Source organism: Canis aureus, chromosome 24, assembly GCF_053574225.1.
Source record: "Canis aureus isolate CA01 chromosome 24, VMU_Caureus_v.1.0, whole genome shotgun sequence".
Lineage (NCBI taxonomy): Eukaryota > Metazoa > Chordata > Mammalia > Carnivora > Canidae > Canis > Canis aureus.
In genome coordinates this window covers 44,560,011-44,570,627 of record NC_135634.1, presented here as the reverse complement: position 1 = coordinate 44,570,627, position 10,617 = coordinate 44,560,011, and positions in this window count along the sequence as shown.

Genomic DNA, 10,617 nt, shown 5'->3' with positions numbered 1-10,617 from the left:
TGTGCAGAGTTTATCTACTGGGAGGATCAAAGTCTTCTGCTTTACTACCCTTCAGCCTAAGTGAATGAGGCCAGTCTAGTCTTGGCGATGTGAGTAAATCCACTTGAGAATTACTCTGTCCTGAACTCCCCCAGAAATACATGGCTATTTTTCCTGTCCCCAAGGGTGTTCTGAAACATACCTGCCAATAAACTAAACCATATCCTGGAACATGGCAGCTTGGAGGAATAAATCTAAAGATTGTGACCTTTCTTCTCAGGGCAAGCCTCTTTTATCAGCCTGTGGCTTTTATTTTATTTATTTTATTTTAGTTTATTTTTTTAAAGATTTTATTTATTTATTCAATCCAGTTCAATTCAATCCAGTTCAAGTGGTGGGCTCACCATCTTGAGCTCCCTCAAACACAAGGAAGTCATTTCTGAGTTATCTGGCCCTCATAACCATCTAGGTCTCCTCCTCCTGTTCCCTAAACTAACTGAGAGGGCATTGTCCTCATGTATGGAGGGAGCCAAAGACAGTTCCCAGCCATCTGGTTCCAACCTCACAGTCTCCCGAGCTCTGTATGCTCGTGCTAGCTGTACTTGCCCATTTTATTTTTTCCCATATTCCCATTAGCAATGGCTTTGTCTGAGATATATCCCTGGAAGAGTTGGGGCCTGAAGGATTGCTTCCTAAAGGGGATCCCCCACATGCTTCAAAGGGAGCCCGGGGTGCTGCTGGGGGGTCACCCGTAAGCTCCTGCCGCACACCAACGGCTGGGGGGCTGTGTGTAGCGAAGCTTATACACTAGTGCATCTTAGCACTTGGAATGAATCCCCTGCTCAGTTCTAGGCCGGGGATGGATACTTTGGAAGTGATTCCTCTCCCATAAACTTAACAGTTTGTGGTTGGAATGCTCAACCTGTGTTCCTGTCTCTATTCCTGGGGTTTAGGGCGTGGAGGGGTTCACAGAGGCCAGACCGGCATGAGGCCCCCCTGGGTTCCCAAGGTTACTTTCTGTCATTTGAAATTTCACTTCAACTGTCTATGAGAAGCAGCTTTCCCGAGGAATGACCCAGACCAACTGAGCCCAGGTGGACACCAGCCCTAATTATCCTCTTTCTGACAAAGACTGCAGGAAGCTCAGAATGCCTGACAGAGGTGCCAGGAGGCTGAGGGACAAGCCAGCCACAGAGGAAGTCACCCAGAAACCCAGGGAGTTGAAATCCCTTCTCAAGTGCTTGTTTTCAAAAAACAAATGTTTCCTAATGGAGCTCAGAGGGAGTCCTGGGCAGCCACCAAAGTGAGTAATTTGGCGGATGTCAGGGCTGGGTTGTCCATGGCTTCTGAAGAGGATCAAGGAAGCCCAAGGTCACACGCCTGCATGTGACTCTGCTCACTTGGCTCCTCTCTCCAGGTTTTTAGATTCCTCAGTTCTCTCTAGCTGTGAAATTTGACCAACCCTCTGAAGGTTTTATTTATTTGTTTTTAAAAATTTTATTTATTTGAGAGAAAGTGAGGGAGAGCTCGAGCAGAGAGGGAGGGGCTGGGGAGAGGGAGAAGCAGACTCCCTGCTGAACAGGGAGCCCCGTAGGGGTAGGGGTGGGGGGCAGGGTGCCTTTCAGCCCCTATCTGAAGTTTTTAAAGGACCTAGGTGAAACATTTCCCCCCCTCCTACTCCTGGCAGAGCAATTTAAATCAAGCCCTGAATTAAGGGTTCATTTAATCCCTAAGTACTTGATTAGAAATTAAGATATTGTTTCCTCATTTACTCAAAGGTTTTATTCTTTGAAAATGAAAAAAAAAAAAAAAAGAAAATGACATCTCACTAATCAGGTTCTCTCTCTCTTTTTTTAAAGATTTATTTATTTAATCATAAGAACAGAGAGAGAGAGACAGAGACACAGGCAGAGGGAGAAGCAGGCCCCATGCAGGGAGCCCAACGTGGGGCTCCATCCCGGGTCTCCAGGATCACACCCTGGGCTGAAGGCGGCTAAACCGCTGAGCCACCCAGGCTGCCCCACTAATCAGGTTCTTAAAATCCCTTACCCTGTAGTTTACCTGATGCCCCTTCATAGTTTTCTGTCACACGATTCTCAATGACAGACTCTCCCCATCTATTGTCTTAAATGAGGACCAGATGGGTTGATACATCCATTCCGGTGTGGTGCTTGCTATACTTGGCTTCATCTTCCCGGGAAGTTGGTTCAGGACAATGTAAGAAGGAAAGTGTAGGTGTCAGATGATTCCATTTGTGTGTGTCTGGCTGTGTGTTTAATGATGTACATGTAATTTTACTATGGAGAGTGGAGCTGGCTCTCATCCCTAGCTAATCATGCCTACTTCCTAACTCTGCATTTGCTGACATCACGTTGGTAGCTTGAAATCAGCCATGGTGGGAGTATTTACACCATGAAAATTGGCAAACACCAGAGCTTTTTGTTCCATGGTGGGGATGGGGGGGTGAAATGGGGTGAGGGCTTAGAAATGTCTGGAAGAAATAAGGAACACCATATATAGTTACTTATACAGAATGGATCTGAAGAACGCGGGTATTGGAGATAATTTTTTTTTGGGTGTTTTGAATTTTTGGTTATGTGCATAACTATTTTTTCTTTTAAATAGAACTTTCTTTTTTTAAGAACAAAGACTTCCTGCTGTGTTTATTAATCCCACACCATCAGCTGGAAACTGCCTGGGGCCGAAATGTCTGATGGAGGAAGAGATCAGAGCCTGGAGAGATGTCTTCACTGTGGCCTCTGGAGTGATGTTCCTGGGAGTGGAGTTTGGGGCTGGGCACACACAGAGTACAGCAGCAGGCAATCCTTCTAAATCTCATGCCAAGTCTGAGGGGGGAGTCAAGGCATGCCAGGCCCCCAGCCAAGACATCGGGCTAAAATTCAGGTCACCAAACTCCAAGGATGAAACAGAAAAATAGGTATGAATATAGGACCCTAAAAATGGTCCAGCTCTAGGGAGGCTGCGGTAGGAGACAGGCTAGAAGGGACACCTTTCATGGGAGGGTTTTTTTTTTTTTTTTTTTTTTTTTTTTTTATGATAGTCACACACAGATAGAGAGAGAGAGGCAGAGACACAGGCAGAGGGAGAAGCAGGCTCCATGCACCGGGAGCCCGACGTGGGATTCGATCCCGGGTCTCCAGGATCGCGCCCTGGGCCAAAGGCAGGCGCCAAACCGCTGCACCACCCAGGGATCCCGGGAGGGTCTTTTAAATTATGGGGCTGAGGAGCAGCTTTTTTTTTTTTTTTTTAAGATTTTATTTATTCATGAGAGACACAGAGACAGAGGCAGAGGAAGAAGCAGGCTCCAAGCAGGGAGCCCCATGTGGGACTTGACCCTGGGTCTCCAGGATCACACCCTGGGCTGAAGGCAGATGCTCAACCCCTGAGCCACCCAGGTGTCCCTAGGGGCAGCTTTTTAGGCCATTCTCAAGATAATTTCCCCCTGCAGTTTAAGTTTAAAGGGGACATCCGCTTTGCCTGGGAGGGAGGGAGGGAGTAAGGCAGGGAGGGAGGGCAAACTCTGGGCAGTGAGGAAACAAATAAGGCTGGTTCCTCACCGCTGGGGAGAAGGCTCACCACCACTCCCCAGGAGAGGCCGCAGTCCATAGTAAACAAGTTCCAGGGAATGAATCTGGTCGGATTCCAGGAACCTCATCTTACTCCAAAAAAGGACCCTTCGGAGCCCTGTTTGGTGTCTGGGGATTGGGTGGGTGTTCCCACTGGAGGATCTGAGGAGTCTCCTGGAAATTCTAGGCAGAGATTAATGGAGGCCCCGGGTGCAAGATGGGCCACAGCCAGAGAAATCCTGATATACAGCAGGATGCAGGATCTGGAGGGCAGCCCCAGGACGGGCTTCTAGGACCCCACAGATGGGGGAACTTGGGGGCAGCATCCCATCCCTCCCATAGGGCTAGGTTGCTTGGGGAAGGAAACTCTCCAGGAAACAGAGAACAAGGGGCCAAATATCTGTCCAGGATGGCCAGGAGGTTGGGGAGGGGGGCCAGTGAAAGGATGGAGCCGGCCACTCCCCTGGCAACGGCCAAACACCACAGTCTGTGCCCTCCAGGCCCTCAAACATTTCCAAACTTTACCTGACAGCATGGGCAGCAGCCTTCGAAATCTTGTCGGTTAGGGCTGCAGCTAGTTACCAGGGAATTGAAAATCCCATTTTATGAACACCCAGCAGCGGTGCCAGGCAACAAGGACTAAGGCGGTCACGTCTTGGCCCCCTTTCTTTTTAACTTGCTGCTAAGGTCCTTCAATTTTTAGATAAATTAGATGCATACACCTCCTCTCACTGGCACAGGAGATCCTAATCTCCCCATACGGTGGAGCCTTGAACAACCTTAAAATGCCACTGAACCTATTAATGAGTCAGCCCCCAAAGCCCTTTATCAATTACAGGTAAACTAAGTCCATCTCTGTTGACATGTGGAAGGTGGTATTCCCATGGACATCACTAAATCATGATAGCCAACTGATTCAGCTACGTGGGAGCATATTTGACAGTTGACTCACCCCTCAAAAAGTCTGTCATAAGGCCAGGAACCTCTCACGAGATACCAAGGGAAAGCCCGCAGAGCCTGTTATTCACTCAACCAACAGTGGCCAGGTTTGCTGAGTGCCAAGGATGCAGGAGGGGCCTGGCCTAACGCACAGGAGAGGATTGGCCTGTGACTGGGGCCCCAAGGACAGCTCTGTGCTATATCTGGGACAGTATCTCTGGTGCCTAACAGGAGGCCTAACACTTAGTAGATGCTCAGTAAAATATCAGAAACGAATAATACAATATGAGGCCTTTGATAATAAAGATTTGGGAAATCAAAAGGAAGTGGTTAGTTCTGCTGGGGAATTAAAGACAGCTTCGTAGAAGAAGCCACAGACCAAGCTGGTTCTGGAAATGGAGGAGGCAGTGAGCAGGGAAGGGAGAAGAGCAGAAAAGCAGTCCAGAGAGAGGACAGTGAACAAGAGGGTGATGTGGCAAGAGGTCAGGCAGGCAGGAAGGCAGGACCGGGCAGATCTTGAACTACAGGAAGATCCAGGCCCTGCAGACTCTGCGCTCTGTTCAGAATCTACAGTCCATGTGACAAATTCTTAGACTCAGGAAACAAGTGCCTCTTTAGAAACATTACCTTCCTTTTGTCAGAGAGTGCAACCATGCTGTTTCCTTTCTCACCTTGACTGCCTGGAAGCTCCTGAAGCGCTGGATCCCTTACACTTTTTGGAATCTCTTATTACCCCCATGCAGGACCTTTCACCTAACAGATCCTGCATCAGTGCCCTGTTGTTGCTGTGCAATACAGCAATACAACGACAAACGTAGCATCTTGAAACAACACACGTTTATGAGCTTGCATTTTCTCCCCAGAAGTCTGGGCAAGGCTTAACGGTCTTCTGCTGGACTTGGGTCAGGGCTGGGCCTCTTCTGAGGCCCGACTGGGGCAGGATCTGCTTGCAAGCTTGCATGGTGGTCATTGGCAAGATTCAGGTCCTTGCAGGTTGTGGGGCAGAGGGCTCAGTTTCTCGCCTGTTTCAGCTGGTACCTCAGTGTCCCACCCTCTCTACTGTCCACAACACATCTGCTTGCTTCTTCAAAGACAGTGAGGAGGAGGGATCAGAGAGAGATGGTCCTTGCAATGTCTTATTATATAATCAGATGCACATGATCACAGCCACCCCGGCACCTCTGCCTTATTCTATTGGTTAGAACAAGCCCCACCTCCCCTTGGCAAGCTGGTTTTAGAAAGGCATGATGACCAGGAGGAAGGATCATGGGACCACCTGGGTCTGCCCACCGCGGGTCCTCATCAGGTATTACCGGCTAGTTGTTTTTTATTATTTTATTTTTTTTAATTTTTAAAAAAGATTTTTAATTATTCATGAGAGACACAGAAAGAGAGAGGCAGAGACACAAGCAGAGGGAGAAGCAGGCTTCATGCAGTCCCAGTGTGGGACTCGATCTGGGACTCCAGGATCATGCCCTGGGCCGAAGGCAGGTGCTAAACCACTGAGCCACCCAGGGATCCCGTTTTTTATTCTTTTAAATATTTTATTCATTTATTCATGAGAGATGCAGAGGGAGAAGCAGGCTCTCTTTGGGGAGCCTGATGCAGGACTCGATCCCAGGACCCCAGGATCGGGACTTGAGCCGAAGGCAGACACACAACTGCTGTGCCACCTAGGTGCCCCAAACGACTAATTAAACTAGTCCTGTTAGCACTTTTAAGATATCACCATTACACAGACACACGTATTGTCTCCACAAGAAGGCAGTGGAGTAAGTTCTCTGCCTCCTATGAATGCTCTCCCTGCCTGCATAGCATACGCTTTGATGCTGGGCAAAAAAATAAATATGAAATGAAATGTCATGGGCAGCCTGGGTAGCTCAGCGGTTTAGCGCCGCCTTCAGCTCAGGACCTGATCCTGGAGACCCGGGATCCAGTTCCGCGTCCGGCTCCCTGCATGGAGCCTGCTTCTCCCTCTGCCTGTGTCTCTGCCTCTCTCTCTCTCTGTGTCTCTCATGAATAAATAAAATCTTAAAAAAAAAAAAAAGAAATGTCATAGTTCATTTGAAATATGAAATAGGATTCGCATTACTGCTAGAAGGACCTGGAGTTTTCTACCATCAAGGTAATTACCGGTTTGTCATAAATTTCCTGATTAACATATGTAATTTAAAAAAGCCATATAACAATTTTAACAACCACAAAGTGGGAACTAGGTCAGACATCACTATTATGAATGTGGCCCTTCCCTAGAAAAATGTCTCATAACCCCCAACACCTGTGATTTTCCCTGACTTTGCGGATGAGCTACGTACATGGGTACTGTTTCCCGATTCTGCTACTGCAAAATTTGACCAGCACAGCATAAGAGCACGGGCTCTGAAACCAGGTGATCTGGGCTGGAGTCAAACTTCCACTTACTGTGTGACCTTGGACAAGTCCCTTACCCTTCAATAACGGTAGCAAATGTTTAGTATTTGCAATGTGCCAGGCTCTATATATTAAGCCCATAGAAATTCATTTAATTCCTATCACCACCCTGGGAAATAGACACAATCATTATATTCCGATTTTAGAGATGAGAGACCTGAGACAGAATAGTTAAGGCCTGGGATTAAGATTCTCAGCCTGGCCAAGAGCAGGGAGGGTGAAGGACAAATGGACAAGGAAAAGGTAGAGCATACGGAGTGCTAGTGCCAGCAGAATCTCCTACTAACCTGCTGCACCCACAGCCATCCCTGGCCAGGTAGGACTGGTGAGAACTGCGGTTAGACAACTTAGGCCTTGTTATCTAAGACCTTGCACAGGACTTGCACCCCTTTGCAAGGTGTAGTGAGAAGGAAGGAGAAGCCAGGATGTCACCATTTGGGGAACTGGATTGTGTTCCTGCTTCCAGCCACCCTTTCAGGGCAGTCAGGTTCCCTCACGAGACCGTTTAGGACACAAGCTAAGGCACCAGGGAAGGAGGAAAGGAGCGCACTCAAGGGCTGCAGCGACATCCCTCCCACCCCAGCGAGAGAGCCCTGGGCCTCCTGGATCTGGACGTTCCTTATCCCTCGGCCTCCTCCCACCTCTACCTCTTGATCTTTGGCCACGTGGGGCCGCCTCCGGTTGGGCCGCGGGGAGGGGCCAGCCAGGGCTTCCCAAACCCCCACGTGGCCAGGCACCCGCTTAACCCAGAACCCCTTCCTCCGCCCAGGCGGTCCCCTCGCCACCATGCCCCGTGCTAGGGCGTAGCAAGCCTCGCTCGGAGGCAAACACGGTTCCCTCCGCTTTTCCCGCCAGCAGGGCCGAGTAACGGCCGAGGCTCCCCGGCGCGCAAGGCCCCGCCGCGCAGAGACCACACCGAACGGGGCGCAGCTGGACAGGATGGGGCTGCGGGCACAGTGCCCGCCCTCACCCCCAGGACACCCCCTTGCCGCCTCTCTCCCCTTCCTTCCTGAGGCTGGGGAGGGGGTTCGCGGCGCAGAGGAGCTCACTGCCGCGAGGGTGCCCGGCTTCCCGCGGGGGCTGCGTCCCGGGGCGGTTCCCGGCCTCCCACCGCCCCGCCTGCGCCCCTGCCCCGCGGGAGAAACGCGAGGCCCTTCTACAGCCGGAGGAGCGGCGGCCCGGCTCCGCGGACCCCGCCGCCATCCGACCTCGGCCCACAACGCGCACCCCCGGCAGGGCCACGGGGCGCCATCTGCGCTTCCCCAAGAGACGGGGCGCGCGGGCCGGGGGGTCAACTTAGCGCACAAATGTAGGGCTCGGGGGTCGCGGGTCTTGGCTTTGGGGACGGGGCGGGGGGACGGAGCGTTGCGGCCGGAGAGGGCTCGGCCTCCCGCTGGGGATCGCGGGGGTCCTGCCGAGGGCGCCGCTCCTCCATGCTCCAGTGGGGCCCTGGAAAAACCCCGCGCGCGGGGGAGAGGCGGGCCAGCTCGTAAGGACGGCGGGAACAAAGGCGGCCCGCGGCCGGATGCAGTCATGGAAAAACCCAACGGGGCGCCGGGGCGGGGGCGGCAGGGGAGAGGCGGCGCGCGCCCCGCAGCCCTGCCACCCCCGCGGCCGGCCCGGGCGGGGCTGCTCTCGGCCCCCGCCCCGGAGCGCTCCCGGCCGGCGGAGCGCGGAGGCCCGGCAAAACCGAGGCCGCTGGACCGGGAGGGGAGGCCCGCGCCTGGGGCCGGAGAACCCGGGGCCCCCACGCTCCGGATGCTTTCGGCCGCGAGGCGAGGGCAGGGTGGCCCGGGCTGGTACCCGCCTGGCACACGCAGCGCCGCACACGCCACCTGGCAGCTGCGGCACCCGGGGCGGCCGGCCCGTAGGGGGCGCACGGACCCCCGCGCGCAGGCCCGGACGCGTGTTCGGCGGCGCGCACGCTCCTCCTGCACACACAGGATCACTTACACGCACGTGCGCACTGACACGCGAGCTGCCCCTCGCTCCCGGGGCAGAGCGAGGGAAAGGGTCCGAGCGAGAGGGGCCCGAGTGGTTGTTGGTTAGGGCGCTCCCGGGGTGGAGCAGGAGCAGCTCAAGCCGGGGGCGGGGCCTGAGCAGAAGCGGCCGTTGGGCTCCCACCCCCGCCCCGCGCTGCAGGTGTGGGACTGGGCCACCTGGGCCGACGGCGTGCCCAGGTTCCGCCCGGGGCTGGAGTTTCCCGCCGGCGCGGGGTGCTTCCTGCCCTGGTCTCGTGAACCTGCCTGCAGACAGGGAGGCAGCACGGTGGGGGTGGGGGGGGGGTGTTATGCATTAAAGGAAAGTGTTGGCTCGAGTTGGACCTAGTGACTCCTGAGGCCTTTTCCAGCTCTGACTTGTTATGAAGAAGGAACTGGACCCAGAGGCCATAAAAGGAGTTGGTGGGAGCCGAGAAGAAAGTCGTTGGCCCCAACCACAGCTCTTCTCGGTTCAAATGTCCCCTTGTTTATTTGCGCTGCTCCTTGCCGCAGGGTGCCAAGGGGCCAAGCCGAATCTGTGGGGTCTCTGGGGGTGGGGAAGGGATGTTGAATTTGAGGCTAGGATCAGGGGAGACCCCAGAATCTGTCAGAACGGGAGGCTGCTGTGTTGGGGGGCAGGTAGGGATCCCTGACGGCCAGAGAGCAATGAAACGGGAGACCGTGACTTCAGAAGTTTCGAGAAGGGGCCATTTTTCTGAGCTGGCTGTTGGAATTGTTGCTGGCACACAGCAGGGAATGCGGTAGAGAGGTTATGGCCACCACTCAATACAGGATCGACGGAAGCAGGGACACCAGCCACGTGACAGGGCCAGAGGAGCTGGCATCTACTCGTGGTCCCTTTGGGAATTGAGGTTGGATTCAGATGACCCAGCTCTGCCTCTCCCTAGCCTCCCGATTTGGGGGAATCTCATCTAGCATCTTTGGCCCTCAGCTCCCTCATCTGTAAAATGGGAACAAGAGCTCCTGCAGACTCAGGTCTCCTGAGTGTCGTGGGGGTTGAAAGTGTGTATAACAACGTGCATGGGACGCCTGGATGGCTCAGCGGTTGAGTGTCTGGCTTCGGCTCAGGGCATGATCCTGGGTCAACGGATCGAGTCCCGCATCAGGCTCCCTGCACGGAGCCTGCTTCTCCCTCTGCCTGTCTCTGCCTCTCTCTCTGTGTCTCTCGTGAATAAATAAAATCTTAAAAAAAAAAAAAAAAAAGGACAACGTGTATAAGTCCTCCTTCCATCTTGCCTTCCCTCCTTTTCCACTTCTCAGAGCCCCTGGTGCTTGCTCGCTAAGACTCCTTCCAAGTCCTAGTTTCTGGTGAGCAGGTGGGGTCGGGTGGGACGAAGGCTGGGGAGCAGCGCCCTCTAGTGGTCAATACCAGGAGGTCCAGTCAGTGCCTGAAGACACGCCCAGCCTAACCGGGTTAGTGCCCCAGGGTACCTGGGAAGTTACAGCCTCCCCGAGGGCTGATCGCCGGGGCTACTACTCCGCGAGGCCTTCCTTTCGGATTCCCGACAGCGATCTCTCCTCTGGCCCCTGGCGGCCCAGCTTCTGCAGCTTTCACTGGCTTCTCTCCCTTCTGCCCCGGAGGAGTCTATGCACTTAGCATTCATACTCGGTTTTATAGCCCGCAAAAAACACTTTGACACACATTACTTGTCCCTGAGGTGTGCTGGCCCTGGGTGGTGAAG